This window comes from Nylanderia fulva, unplaced genomic scaffold (assembly GCF_048542155.1).
Source record: "Nylanderia fulva isolate GAGA-0341 unplaced genomic scaffold, ASM4854215v1 Scaffold116, whole genome shotgun sequence".
Taxonomy (NCBI): Eukaryota; Metazoa; Arthropoda; class Insecta; order Hymenoptera; family Formicidae; genus Nylanderia; species Nylanderia fulva.
In genome coordinates, this window is record NW_028189365.1 from 214,777 (window position 1) to 228,446 (window position 13,670).

A 13,670-nucleotide genomic window follows, 5' to 3' on the forward strand; every position below is an offset into this window, starting at 1 on the left:
TTAATTCAATTTAATTCATATATATATGTATATGCTGATGATATTACTACTATATATCAATTAACAAACAGTATTTAATCACGTTAAATATCGAGTATACATTGATCATAATTTAAAAAGTCTCATTGATGCCTCTGATTATATAGTATTAAAATCTTGATGAATAATAGCGCTAATTGAAAATAATACGAATTGGTTTTTCGACACGACACGATATAATCGATATACATAATATGTAATTACATATACGTGGTATAGACAGTAAAATTGTATTATAATTATAATAATTGATTTTTAAACATATTATTTGATAATTGTTCACTTATCAAACATCATATTAGACATAAAATTTTCTTCTAATTATAATATTATTTTTATCTACAACTTGTATATTTGTTACATGGCATTATATATAATATAAATCTATTCTTAATTATACAAAAGTATAATTTTCTGAATATCTCATATGTATATACACATAATAAAACAAACATGTTTAAAGTAAATATTAAATTTTTGTTTCTCTGTTTTCAATTCTTGTGATATGCATTTATTATAATATGATATTAATAAAAATTGATATTAATAAAATTAATATGATATTAATAAAATTTGTTGAAAAATTGATAATTTTATAAAGTTTAACTTTGCACTTTTTTTTACATAAAGTAGTTTTTGAAAAGTTAGATAAATGTATATGTATATGTGTATGTATGTACTCACTCTCCTACATTTATTTCATAAAATTTAAAAAATTTTTTTGGAAAATTCAAAATTTTATAATTTACCGATCCAAATGGTGTTAAATTCAACACCAAATATCTTTTAATTATACTTTATTCATGTAAAAATAGTTGTTCAATATTCCAAAATTTGTGATAAATAAAAATGCATACTTCTTAAAAAAATTTATGAAAAATGAAGTATTTTCACGGATCATTGCTAAACTCAATATCAATCCTTCTTAAATAATAGTCTATTCACATGTAAACAAATTTATCCCCATATCTTAAAATTTATAAAAGTTAGAGCAACAAGTCATTTTTTAAAAAATTCAAAATTTTATAAAAAATAAACCCTTTCATCGAACCTCGTCAAATTCAATACAAACTATTTTTTGATGATAATCTATTTATATTAAAAAAATTATCAAGATATTTTAAAATTTACGTAAGTTAGAGCAACCACTGACATTTCTAAAAAAAATAAAAATTTTGTAAAAAATGAAATACTTTATGAATTTTTCTAAAAATTACAGTAAATAAAAGTGTAATTTTATTTTACTTGTATGCCAAATTGAAGTGCTGCCCTTATAAAAATTTATCACTAGTAACGCTAATTTATCACTTATTTCGAGTACTTAATCACTTATTTCGAGTGCTTAAATTACTGTATATCAGTATTTTAAATACTCGAAATAAATGATTAATTGGCGTTACTAGTGATAAATTTCTACAAGGGTGGAGATCAAATAATTTTTAAAATATTTAAATCTAAACACAAATGTGGGTGTGCATATATGGTATACATACATACGTACACACAAAGTTTTTTTTTGCAACTTACGTGATCTGAACAAATAAAATATTGCCGATAAATAATCGCATGATTCTATAAATAATTCTTAGAACTCTTGGAAATAAAGGTGTTATATTTTAATATTACATATCTTAGATTATTCATATTTTCCATATTCACATTTTCAATTTTACTTACTCATAATTAATACAATAATGTTTTATATTTAATCAATTACATCAATGTTACATATTTTCATTATATTAATTACGCATTAATGTTATATATTTATTGATTTTATCATATCAATTACATCAATGTTATGTATTTATTGATAGTTACGAATAAACTATTACTGTGCAAATTGATCAAGATAAGACAAGTTATCAAATGTTAACTTTCTACAGATAAAGATCGCTTTGAATAATGAGGAAAGTCTACGGCATAAGGTGATTTTTCATTCTCACTGACCCAGGCCGCTCCGTTTTCACCTTTTTGGATGAGAGCTAGCATCGCGCGACCCACGTAATCGACTGACTGAACCGAGCCAAGTAGAGCGTCAAACTTACTGGAGTATTTTGCATCGACTAAGGGGAGAAATCTTTTTTTTAAGTCGACAATTATTGCCGTCTTCGTAGTACCTGGACACATTATAAGAACTCGCACTCCAGTCTTGTCGTATAGACCTGCCAAAGATTGGCTGAATCCAAGAACGGCGTGTTTCGAAGCCACATATACCGGTGCTGGAGGATAAGCGATTAATCCAGCTATAGATGAGACGTTCACGATTAAACCTCCCTTGCCGCCTTTGTGTCTTCCCATGTGGTCCAGGGCCAGATACGAGTTGCGAATTAGCGCCGTAACATTGATATCGATCACCTGATGCCAATTGTGCTCATTCAAAATGCCAGCATTATTGATTAGAATATCAAGAGTCTCGAACGCATCAATGACTCTATTGAATGCCTTTTCTAGATCTTCTGCCTTTGCCACGTCACATGCAATGAAGACAGCACGGCTCTTTCCAAATTCCTTCTTCAACGTAGTCGCTGCATTTTCGCCATTCGATGTCGGCAAATCGATTATCGCAACACTTTTGGCACCATTCTGAAGTAATATTTCTGCGAATTTGTAGCCTAATCCGGCAGCTCCTCCGGTAATCATTACTGTCTTATTCCGTACGTTATCCATCTTGCTTGCAGACAATCGTAATGCGTACTGCAAAGTTACTTATAGTAGTATGAAGTGTTGAATAAATGACGTAATGAGTTTCATAAAAATATATGCTTATCGCGCTGACTCGTCGTTCTCGATTCGTTAATTAACATTAGTAGGGATAAAGGAGTATTCGCTGCAAGTATTTTGAAATTATCTTTCGTATCATCGCTTATCAGTTATGTAAAATTTTATGACGTTATTTACATTTAAAAATTTATTTTGTGATAACTTTCCGGGAGACAATAGTCCATATATAAGCATATATAAATATATATAAGACAATATATGTAAATATATATGATTATCAAATTAAATACTTAAAACGTCGCTAGTGGTATTTGAAATAGGAACGATATATTTAATTCGACCCAAACTAGCCAAGAAAATTTTTTATTTTATTTCTACAATAAGTAGTGGAAATAAAATAAAAAATTTTCTTGGCTAGAGTTTGGGTCGAATTAAATATATCGTTCCTATATATATGATTATATATATAAATATATAATTAATCAAATTATTAAAACATAAATTGATAATAGGCCAACTGAACGAGCGAAAATAAATTATAAGGTCTTATTTATTAATTACAACATATCAACATTAAAAAACCGCAAACGTTTCGACTGTACTACAGTCTTCATCAGTACAAAGATAATAACGAATGATCACATTATAAAATCATAAATTTAATATACAAAATGAGTAACATACTCGAACGGTATCAGCAATAGATGGCATTTTATAGAACCACACACGCAAATTCCGAAAAGTAATTTTATTAATGCTGTAAAATTTGTATTGACATCCACTTTTTTGTATTTAATAACACAATTTATAAACAAATGTTTGGAGCTCCTATGGGCTCACCTCTGTCCCCAATTATTGCTAATATAGTGATGCAAGATTTAGAGGCATCAATAATTAATAAATTGGATTTTGATTTAACATTTTACTTTCGTTATGTTGACGATATACAATAATTATGTGTACCTCGGCAGACAATATATCAAATGTTGTAGAAAAATTTAATAGTCATCATGACAGATTAAAGTTTACAATGGAACGAGAGGTTAACCGTTGTATTAGTTTTTTAGACGTTTCCATAAAAGTAATTGATAATACGATTCATTTTGATTGGTTTCATAAAAACACGTTTTCGGGTAGACTGCTCTCTTTTTTCTCGAATCATCCTATTTGTCACAAAATAGGGACAATATATAATTTATTAGACAGAGCTATATTATTATCACATCCTAGATTTTACAAGAAGAATTTAGAAATAGCCATAAATATATTATTATCTAACGGTTATCCTCTTGATCTAATTTTTTTGGAAACGAAACAAAGATTGAAACATCTTTTAGCTAATAAGTTAATCAAAACAGACACAAATGTTTTTACTAATGTTCGTAATAATAAAAATGAAAACATCAAATATTTTGTTATTCCTTATATAAAAACTAAAAACAATTTCAGAGTTAATCGCGTCAACAATAAAAAAGCCTGACATAAAAGTAGGTTATCGATGTATTAGGAAATTGAATAATATTATAAGGGTTCAGAAGAATAGGGACGATCGTTCAAAAATTTCTAATGTAGTTTATAAAATCAATTGTCATGACTGCAATGTTTCATACGTTGGACAGACAAAAAGACAATTAGGATCTAGACTGAAAGAACACAGAAATAATATTAGATTGGATTCTGAGATACACTCGGTTGTCTCAGAACATATCCTAAATAATGGACACACATTTGATTGGGATAATGTAAAAATTTTAGATCTTGAGAAGAATTATCTGAAATGATACATATAAAAGAGCAGCAACATGGCATTAATTCTAATAAGGACACCGAGTTGCTTGACGAAAGCTATTTTGATATACTTGGAAGACTGGCTGAGTCATAGTTCATGAAAACATTGCTAAAGAATTATATAAATAAAAATTTCTAACGTATCGAGGCACCAGTCTTGTTTCTGACTTTTAAGCATACTCATGACATCTTATACGGACGATCGTTTTATTCCTTTGACAATTTGTAAGTTGAATTTATATCTTTTTAATCGGTTCGGTTCTTATTTTATTAAGATCATTAATATCCAAAAATTTTTCTTAGCATAATCGTTATTCATTGAGTTTGTCGTCAAAATTTGGAAACATAGAAATTTTATCAAAAAATTGTTGGTGTGATGAGCGATTTACTGACATGTTTCCCGCCTACAAACGACGAATATGTTTTTGTGAATCTTTTGACCGCGTTATTCTTATTGTATATTGACCAATTAATTAATTTTTTGTTTCGTAAGTTTTGTAATATTTAATTGTATCTATAATTTATTTACACATTAAATGGGTTTATATTCGCGTTTTGACATCTGATATTAATTGTAAACATGTTTGATTGCTGTCCGTTTTTTATATTATCCAATCGAGTATGTTACTTATTTTATATATTAAATTTATGATTTTATAATGTGATTATTCGTTATTATCTTTGTACTGATGAAGACTGTAGTACAGTCAAAACGTTTGCGGTTTTTTAATGTTGATATGTTGTAATTAATAAATAAAATCTTATAATTTATTTTTGCTCGTTTAGTTGGCTTATTATCAATTTATGTTTTAATAATTTGTTTAATGTACACGAGCTTTTTATTTATTTTTTTTTTATTTTGAATTTTAAATTGGTATATAATTAATATTTGTATAAATATATAATAATATATAATTTAAAAAAAGTGGAAGAATTGGAATTTTTATTAAATTTTTAAAAAATTGGAAGGACAAAAAGATAAATTCTAGTGCAACTAGTTCAACTATAAAAAACAGACCATGCAATTACATTATTAATATATGACTCAGACAACACAGAATATTTATAAAATATTTATAAAATATTTATAATAATTATTTTAATATTTTATAAATATTTATCATAAATATTTTTTATAAATGTTTTTGAAGTCTTAGATTCAATAGATCATAAATATTTATCATAAATATCAGAAAATATTTATGATAAACATTATGGTAAATATTAGAATTTTGATGGCAAATGATCCATTTTGACATCAAAATGATGTCATAATAATTACTGTGGCTATCTGCCCATACAGCACAGATTATTGCAATTATATTGCAGCAACGTTGCAATGTTGCAAGTTGCAATGCAACATTATAAAGACATTGCAGAGATATAAGTGCACAAAATTCCAGCACACTTGTAGCAACATGACATTAATATTTCGGAAATATTGCATGTAATCCAAATTCTATAATTTATATATTGTAATATATATAAATTAACTACAACGTATTTTCATTAATGATTTATTTACATTTATATACCTGTATATGCAACATTAGTTTATGGTTGCAATAACAATGCATTATTGCAAACTCATAACATATTGCAATATTGTTGTAATATTTTGTTGCAATCTTCCAAAAAGCGGACATTTTAACATTGCTGCAATTCAACAGCAATGATGTAGCAATATTTTGCAGTGAATTTGCAATATTGCAATATTGCGGTGAAAGATTGTTGTAAAGTTTTTGCAATCTATCGGTGCTGTATGGGTGGGTACTTTTTAATACCTATACCAGAAATTACAATAAATTAATGAGAGAATGACATTATTTTTAATATATAAACAAACAAATGGCCATGCTCACGATTTTCTTTTAGACGCTACATATTGTTACAATATACATTATATAACTTTACATTATCTATACACATGTATTCCAAATTTGAATCGTTCATTTTGCACGGTCGAAAATTTAATTTGCCAAATATGTATTCGTTGAGTGCATCGATAATCTGAATTTCTTCCGCTTTGTTCTAGTGATTATCATATATATTATTGTTTTTCCAATAAAAAAAATGTCAGCGGACGTCGAAAATATCGAATGATCTGGATGTTTTTCTTACAGATAATTTCGTACCTCTATTGCGATATTATCCAAAGATTCTAGTACGTACACGTAAGATACATCCTTTAGGATTTGAATATTTTGTGCCACATTAATGGCAGGACGTTCCATAATCTGTCTTCCGACATATGACATATGAAATTTGAGCAACCTCTTTTTTAAATCATATTTCCTCATAAAGTGAAATAGTTTCTCGTAATAATATCTTTCGGTTAAATCGCAGTCAGTTCTTCTGAAAAATTTACATATTAAAACTGTGCAAAAACATAATCTATAAAGTTGTTAGCATTATAATATATTGAGAATCCTACCGTGGAGAATGTGTAAGCAAATTTTTAAGCTCATTGTTAAAAAAAGAAAATGTGGAAAATATTAAACCATAATAAATTTTCTGAGTAATAATATCTATTTCTAAGTGATTATCTAAATGAAATATATGTAGGAATTTCGTACAATTATCGATAGATTCAGTCTGACAATGCATATATCTCATTTTAGACACGTATTTTCTAAATTGTCTCGTATATTTGATAACCCATTTTTTAAAGTTTATGTTTTTCTCAAAAATTCTCTTCGTATTTTTCATAATTTTTAGACAATATGTCACAATATTTTTTTAAAGAAGGCCATTTGAAATTGAAACAAAAAATGATTTAATAAAGCTTTCTAATTATTATATATTAAAAGTATACTGTTGCATCACTAATCAAAATTCAGAGCAATACGTTTTTAAAATAACTATAAATTTTTATTTGCTTTACATATTATATGTATTTAGTATACTTCACAAATTAATCAGTAAATTTATATAATTTTATAATATTACAATTATTTTATTTCTATTTTATCATATTATACATTTGAATATTATATTTCTCTCGAATTTCTAATTATATTATATTATATATTTATTTGTTATATTATGAAAATGGGTAGAAAAGCACCGTTTACATGTGGTTTCAATAAAAATTTTTCAATTACAGAAAGAAATTATTTCATTATTTAATGTATTTATAAAAATTACTATTATGTATAAGAATGTAAAATGGACAAAGGAAGGGTTTATTGTTAAAAATGTTTTTTTAATAGATTCACCTAATATCCATTGTTCATTAGTCTTTTTAACTGTTTGTTTTAATAATGTATATTGATTTTGTTATTAAATTTTAAATATAGAAATATATATATAATATATATATATATATATATATATATAAAATTTATTAAATATCCCGAAAAGTATCACACTTTATTATTTGATTCCATATGTTAATCATTACGGATTGGAAATGAAAGAAAAGTAAATAGGTTATATGACGATTTTTGAACGTATATAGTCCAAAATTATAAAAAATCCATAATTTAATTATAGAAAATCGGTATATTTCTACAAAAAATACCATATAGACACCATATAAATACCATATAGACGCGCGCTATTGTCCAATTTTCTGTAAATGTATTTAATTTTGTTTCGAAACAATAACTGTTAAGCAAATGTAACTCACAATGCAAATCGGGATCTTGCGGGAAAAGGTACCAATATTTATGAGAATTGATTTGATTTGCTCTTTTTAAAAAATAATTATTTAGTATATACTATTTTATTCTATTTTATTAGAATATATTTTTTATATTTGTGATTTTTAAAATAAAATTTTCAAATATACATATATATACAAAACTACGATGATGCAATGTTTGATCTATTCATGCAAAATGTGGAAACAACAAAGAATTACCTTTAAAAAAATTTCTTTTCCATATACTGTAGATAGTCGGCTGCATAATGAAACTGTTTGCAGACGCATCGGAAATTAATGATATCCTCGATGGTGATATCCTTGTAGCCGAGAATGATGGATATCAATTCGTCTGGTAAGGATGCCATCATAACAAAAATTCGAAAAAGAGCACTATAGAAAATTATATATATTGAAGTTATTGCAACAAATTATTCGTGTATAATTATTAAATTCGTATAACACGTGTTCAATGTGAACGCTATACGGACGTTGTTCACGCTCTGTCCACTTTTCTTCTGAAATTTATACCTGTAATCCTCTCCGTTGTGCAGTATGTTACGTGATGTACCATACGTATAAAAGAGAATAAAATAATATATATTGTTGGAAATTCTATTGTTCTATTTTCACTCTACAGTAAACTTTTAAAACAGAAAAATAAGACATAATATTTAGTTCGCGAGTTTGCATAGCCAATGGTAAAAAAAAGAAAAGAATATTACAAATACCAGTGTATATACAGAATAACAACCCAGATAGCCACAGTAATTATTATGACATCATTTTGATGTCAAAATGCATCATTTGCCATCAAAATTATGCATTTTGATGTCATTATGCATTGATTGTCATTATGATGTCATTATGATTAAGTAAGCATTGTGAATAAATATGAAAATTAATTAATCGGGCAGTAATTTTGATATTTGAATTGCATTATGTTAAATTTTCGATATTAACAAAATTTATATTATCAATTACAAGATGTCCCGCAACGTGATATCCACAGTGAAACATTGTATGCTTGGGATAAATATAATTGGGATAATAATAATTAAAAATTAGTTTTTAATTATTATTTATTAGCAATCGGAATTCAAACTTTTGTGACTGGCATTACAAAAAATAATTACATGCGTTGTCATAGTAAAAAATAAATAATAAATAAATGTGTAAATAATAATTAAAAATTAATTTTTAATATTATTATTTACATATTTAAAATTTGCAACATTTTGGTACTAATTTCGTGAAAATTGGTCCATAAATGCGCATGCGTGTGGGTGAATGCGTGGTTGGGTGCGTGGGTGGAGGTGTAACACTTGAAAAAACCGCATTGTCGCTATCTCCAAAAAATTTGCAACATTTTGATACCATGTGTTCAGAAATATAGCAAAAAAAGATTTTTTTCGCAAAAACATACCCTTTCTCTGAGGAAGAAAAATAAAATTAAAAAAATTTAAAAAAAAAACCCACAGCAGCCATCCCCGAAAAATTTGCAACATTTTGGTACCAGTTTCACGAAAATCGATCCACAAATGCGGAAGTAGTTCGCGTATAGACAAACAGACAGACGGTGCTTATATATATAGATTTATTATTTACTTTTTTACTATGACAACGCATGTAATTATTTTTTGTAATGCCAGTCACCAAAGTTTGAATTTCGATTGCTGTTTAGTGTGCAGAAGTGGCTTATTTCTTAACGATTCAATGTATGCCTTACTTTATCGCACAAGTCTGAGAAAAACACCTTTATGATTTACATTGCTGCACAGTTTATAAAGTAGTTAATTATTATATAATATTATCATTCAAAAAATAAAATTATCTTCAATAAATAATACTCATCTTATTATATGCAATCGTCTTTTCGCTGCAACTTTAAAACAATCGACTTTAGGGCATATGTGTATGAAGACTTTTTTACTTATTGTTCGAATAATCCCAAGAATACAAAGTTTCACTGTGGACATCACGTTACGGGACACCCTGTATATTTGGACTATATATTTTTTTTACATTAATAATAACAGAATTGATAATAATAATCTTGTACATTATTCAAACAAGATTTTATGTTTTTCATTTATTCAACAATTTCTATTTTCATTGTGCAAATTTTAGAAAAATATAGGCACTGTTTTTTATTTAATTCAATTTAATTCTGATATATATGCTGAAAATATTACTACTAGATATCAATCCACAAACAGTACCTATTATGTTAAATATCTGTTTGTGATTATATAGCATTGAAATCTTGATGTATAATAATGTTAATTGGAAAGAATACGAATTGCTGTTTTCGACATGACACGGTATAAATGATATACTTAAATATATATACATATATGCGATATAGACGGTAAAATTGTAATTTTTAATTAGTTTGAAAAAATAGATCACTATTTTTTTATAAACGTAAAAATTAGAAAAATCAACAAGAAATTAAAATCATCACGCCTTTCTTCTTATAACGTCCTTTATCGTAAGAAATATACAGGGTGTCTCAGACCTACCATATAATCTGTTAATGGCACATTCCTAAAACTCTAACCCAAACTATTTCCATTGTATTTCTTTCATACAAGAATGTACTACCTGAGAGATTTATTGAGATTCAAAGAAATTGTATTTTCTCTACAAAGGAAAATATGGTACATTCGTAAATTTTTATGTAACATAAAAACAATTAATAAATTAATATATATGGTAAAATAAAATAAATATATTTTAAAATAAAATGTCTTAATTGATTTTGGTGTGAGAAATCAGTTCGCCAGTAAAAAATAAACCAAAATTAAGTATATCATATTCAAAAGACGACCAATACTGGACAATAATTCCTTTATTAAAATAGAAATATCATGCCGTTTCGACTTGTGGTTTAGGTCATTATCAAATGAACTGAAAAATATAATTAAATACAACGTTAATACAAAAACAACAAAATAAGATTAAACCACCAAGATCGTACAAAAAATTACTTTACAAAATCTTTGAGATGACATAATAGTAAAGCAATGAGAAACACTTAAAACATATCGCTAATATAAAAATATATAAAATTAAATCTTGTGTCTTAAAAGACGTCTCGTCAGTAACAAGGAGCGTTTCTAAAAATAAAACACATTTAAACTAAACTAATAAACCTATTTTTATATTAGCGATATGTTTTAAGTGTTTCTCATTGCTTTACTATTATGTCATCTCAAAGATTTTGTAAGTAATTTTTTGTACGATCTTATTGGTGGTTTAATCTTATTTTGTTGCTTTTGTATTAACGTTGTATTTAATTATATTTTAAAAAAGAGATAAAAAATCTTGTATAGATCTTGTTCCAAAAGACTGGCTGTTGAAACGTAAACGTACATTTTTTTGTAAATATCCGCCAAAATCAGAATACGAGAAAGTAGAAGAATGGAGTAGGGAATGCAAATCTCCAGAATTAACATGGAAACAATATTCTGTGAAATTAATAAGATGCTAGTAAGTACAAATTAAAAAGCTCAAAATATAAATATTTTTAAAATAATTTACATTATAGATAACTTCGATCAAGGACAACGTCGTTTAGCACGCATTACAGAAAACACTGTGTTACTGTCGAGTGAAATATCTGATGTAGCTGAAGAAATATCAGATACAGAATCAGATAAATGGAGTAAAAGCAGTGATTTGGAATTCGAAACATTTTCGAATAAAAAAATTATAAGAAAAAGAGTTATTAATACAGATGAAGGTATTTATTTTATACAATATAAATGTATATATGTTCGTAATATTTATTATATATATATATAATAAATTTATAAACAAAAATTATTATCTATTAAGTTATTGATTAATATATAAAAAAATTTTATTTTTTAATATATTTTTTTTATTTATTTTTAAAAACTAATCGATAGCTTAATACATATTTTTCGTTTATAAATTTATAAATGTATATTTATAGTTAATATTTTTATTGCATAGACAATGATGTTCCAACCAGTTTATCGAAATCAATTATACTACAATCAAATTCCCCAAAAAGTTCTCAAACGCAAAATTTAACAATAAAACAAATAATAAGCGCCATGTTCTCTCTCTATCTCTCTCTCTCTCTCTCTCTCTCTCTCTCTCTCTCTCTCTCTCTCTGACGAAGTTGAAGCTTCAAACACAAAAAGAGCAAAATCATATGATAATCATTCATCAAGAAATAATGGTATATAGTATTTTTTTAACACTTGAGTTTTTTCATGATCATTAAAAAAAATTTAAAATAATAAAATAATAAAATAATAAAATAAAATAATAAAATAAATAATTAAATAATTAAATAATTAAATAATTAAATAATTAAATTTACATTATAATATAATTTTTATGATTATTAAAAATAATAATATCCAAAACAAAAATATCTATTTTCTCATTTCAGAATACGCTGAAATCATTGCCAATACTTGTTATAAAAAACTAAAAACATTTATACAAAAAAGATGGACAATATAAAAAGAAGTATTTTATACGGCGTACGGAAAGGTTTTGAAGAATTGCAAAATAATTTATTATTATGTAATTTATCTACCAAAGAGAAAATAAATCCGATTTCGGCATTAAAACAAATTATTGAAACTAAATTACCAGTAGCTATGTTAGACGAATTTGAAAATTTGGATGCCTCAATGGAAGTTGATGAAAAAAAAATTGCCTTGGTAATTAATTTTTTCAAAGTTTATATTTTAATTTTCAATTTTATTTAATAAATAAAATATTTAATGGATTTTTTGTTCTTACAGCGTACATTACTTGAAAAATATGTCGATGTTACACCAACGAATAAAAAGGCAATACATAGTGCATTATCGGCAGTAATGGCTAAAAATGTACAATTATTATTTATGGCGTTTGGGAGACAGAAAAATGAAAATAAAAAATTAAACTTTAGCAAGACGAAAAACAGTTTACTTATGGGTACGCGTATAATTTGAGTTTACATTAAAGTAATATTAATAACTTCAACTTTTTAATTAAATATTTATAATAGTTTAAATATTTTTTAACACATTATTAACACTTTATACATTTTAATATAAGAATTAAAAATTATGGTACAGATATTCTAATCAGTAAATTTGGAACGAAAAAAGAGAAAGATATAAATTCGTTCATGAGTCAATGGTTCTCGGGAGCGGTAGATCGGTGTGGAGGTCGTAAGGAAAAAAAAATCTTGACAAATAATTCTTCATTATTATTATTACATACTTCTAAATTTATATAAATTATGTTTTATAAAAAGAAATATTATTAAAAATGTTAAATGTAAATATGTGTTAAATTAGTATATTAAGTTCAAATTATATCTCTGTTCTTTAAACATAGTGAATAATAAAATAATTAATTCAATTTCTTAAAGATTTTTTCATTTTAGAAATAAATATAATAATATAATAATAAATTTCGGAAATTAAATAATAAT

General features: G+C 25.8%; 2 pseudogenes; one reads left to right on the forward strand and one right to left on the reverse strand.

Annotated features, from left to right (window-relative positions):
• Positions 1–1,633: 1,633 nt before the first annotated feature.
• On the reverse strand, positions 1,634–2,779 carry LOC146724799 (15-hydroxyprostaglandin dehydrogenase [NAD(+)] pseudogene; annotated as a pseudogene).
• Positions 2,780–11,406: 8,627 nt separating this feature from the next.
• On the forward strand, positions 11,407–13,472 carry LOC146724800 (uncharacterized; annotated as a pseudogene).
• Positions 13,473–13,670: the final 198 nt, after the last annotated feature.